Below are 3,069 nucleotides of genomic sequence, written 5' to 3'. Positions count from 1 at the left end.
CTTGTGATTTATGGTCTTAATAATAAAGTGTCAAGCCCTTATAGTTAGAAGGAGATGATATTTGAAAGAACTATATTGTTGAATTCAACTTTATTGTGATTTCATTTCATATTCCTCTTGGGGAGTCTCTACCTTTTTTTTCTATTTGATTCTAGTTTTTTTTTTTCAATTATTAGTGATAAAAAAAAAAAAATTGTATAAGCAAGAACTACAAGTCAGGGATGACTTTTTGGTTGTACCGATAGATGAATACTTTCATTTTCATTTTCAAGCCACAAAACATTGTTGTAAGGGTTTTGGCCCATAATCTAGACTTTTTGTCAATGTATCTGCTAACTATTTCTTTAAAAAAAAAAATAATTTGTTTAATCTTGATAATGTGAAATGTATTATGAGATGGGTGTCTTAATACCTACTATAAATTGATGCCTATAGGAGTTTACCAACCATTCAATTTATATATTTGTGCTAATTTATGCTATATTTATTATATTTATGTACAACAATACATTTCTATTATACTTTATTAAAACAAATTCATACTCTATGTTTTAATCATTTTGTAACAAAATATATTTGTCTAAAATATGTCTTAATTTTTATTATATTATTTTTAATTTATCAATATAAAATTATTTCATTATTTATTACATTTCATTATTTTTAAATGTAATGAAAAATATCTCCCTATTTTTTATTATTATTATCCTCATTTCCATTGTAAATCACCTCAGGTATATATTTAAAAAAAATCAAAACCTCTCATACTTAGGCTAAACTGATATATTGTTATAAAAATACTTACACATTTCCATGCTAGATTGAGTATTCTAAATCACCTCATGTATATGTTTTAAAAAAATCAAAACCTCTCGTAGTTAGGCAAAACTAATATATTGTTATAAAAAAACTCTCACACTAACAATTAAAAATCTTAAAATTATTTAATGACTTTTGGTTCGAATGGATTTAGAGTTGATGCTCTAGTTAACAATCTCAAAATTATTTATTGACTTTTGGTTTGTAAGGATTCAGTGTCGTTGGAGTTCCGCGTCAATCTGACTGCTTAGGCCTTCCTTACAACTTGGATAGACGGTGCCCACTTGCATTAACGACCACGAAACGGGCCCTACCGCGTTTCTTGGGCGCCGGAATGGCGCTTATCATGCCCACGAATCGTATCTTTCTCCAATCCCAAAAACTTCAATGCTTAATGTTGGCTGCCCGCTGCCATGACAGGCAAGCTTGAATGGTTATTTGTTGTCTGGCACTGGGAGGGACACGCACCATATTCATATGGGGCAGTTTCTCTGAAGATCTTCCGAATCATCCCTTCCATATTTTTTCGGTTTTTATAAATAGCCCTTCCATATTCCGACTTCCATTGTATCCCATGCTCTGTCTTTCTCTTCCCGCAAAGGTACTCCGCATTTCATTCTTGTCCGTATTTCACTCAATTTTAGTTCAATTTTTTAAGGGAACTAACCATGGCAAGAATAAGACAAGAAGACGAAACTGGTGTGGCGTTCGAGGACTACCTGCCGGTGGGGGAAGAGGGCCTAATGGACCAGCTCTGCAATGGCTTCCGTCTCCTGGCGGACGCAGAGAGAGGCGTCATCAGTGTCGATAGTCTGAAGAAGAACGCTGCGCTGTTGGGCATGGAATGGACGAACGACGATGAGCTCCGGGCGATGATCGAAGAAGGCGACTTAAACGGCGATGGGGCTCTCGATCTGAATGAATTCTGCGTTCTCATGATCAGATTGAGTCCGTCCTTCATGGCGGAGGCCAAAAAGTGGTTAGAAAAGGCAGCGAAGGATATGATCCATACCTTTGATTTTGAGAGCTCTGTGCGAGGTTCAGTTCAGGGTCAGGGTTGGGACAGAGAAATGGGTTAGATCGCTCTCTTGCCCATTCCTTCCTTGTGTATGTTTATGTAGTTCGTGTATGAAATACAAAAGGAAAATGGGAATAAGAACACTTGGAATTCGTTCTTTTATTTGGAACATTGCTTTTGCTACCAAAACTGAATTTGAACTAAGGCGTCTTTTTCATATAACAGACAACAGTTATATTATATTCAGTAAGAAAAACAGAATGAGGGAATGGGGAATTGTTGTTTTGCAATTTTTCCTGTGTATATGAACTCTTTGATGCTTTATTAAATTGTGTTCAGTATTGCAATTTTTCCTACACAAACTTGCAAATCTAAATTCCATTAAATAAAAACTTAAGAAAAGAAAAACTTAAAAGATTTCAAAGAACAATTTGAGAAAACGTGTCCTATGCAAAATTAAATTTGTAGAGGATAACTTGGACTTGATAAGCTTTTTCCTCTACAACCTGAGATATAACTTGCACTAGTTCAGCGTTTTCCTCCACAACCTGAGATATAAAGTCTACAACCTGAGATATAACTTGCACTAGTTCAGCGTTTTCCTCCACAACCTGAGATATAAAGTTTTTAAATGCAATTTGATGCATGATCTATAAAGTCTTTAAATGCAATTTGATGCATAATTGCTTGGGCCCTGACGAGGGGGCAGAGGCGTATTTGGATGAGGTGCTGAGGCTTAAATCAGGTAGGCCTCTATGAAAAAGCATGTCCATTGTGATTTCAGGCTTCTTTCGTTTCCCAGATCGAGACCAAACCTCCCTGTGATTTCAGGCCTCTTTCATTTCCCAGCTCGAGACCAAACCTCCCTGTTCCAGTCAATTTTTTATGCTTCAGTCAATTCTTCTAAACCTCCCTGTTCCAGTGAATTTTTTCTGCTTCAATCAATTCTTCTAATTTCTTATAGTGGTTGGTTGTATCTTGATCTCCAACTATTTTAGGTATCATTTGCCTTTCCGGTTATGGTTTTCTTTGTTATTTTAAAAGTTTGTCTTATATCTAGATTTGTACTGAGGAATCTAATCAAAGCGAGCCAAGTTATAATATTTTGAAAAAAAAAACAAATCTTTTTAAAAAAATAATTAATTAATTTTAATTAATTAAAATTAATTAATCAATTTTAATTAATTAAAAAATTAATTAATCAATTTTAATTAATTAAAACTTTGTCCAGA

General features: G+C 34.2%; 1 pseudogene; it reads left to right on the top strand.

Annotated features, from left to right (window-relative positions):
* The first annotated feature begins 1,310 nt into the window (after positions 1-1,310).
* On the top strand, positions 1,311-2,065 carry LOC149233353 (calcium-binding protein KIC pseudogene; annotated as a pseudogene).
* Positions 2,066-3,069: the final 1,004 nt, after the last annotated feature.

This window comes from Pinus tabuliformis, chromosome J (genome assembly GCF_031772625.1).
Source record: "Pinus tabuliformis cultivar Carrire ecotype Pingquan chromosome J, CPIR1, whole genome shotgun sequence".
Classification (NCBI taxonomy): domain Eukaryota; kingdom Viridiplantae; phylum Streptophyta; class Pinopsida; order Pinales; family Pinaceae; genus Pinus; species Pinus tabuliformis.
Note: the sequence above shows the minus strand (reverse complement) of the source record. Positions and strands in the feature narration are given on the sequence as shown.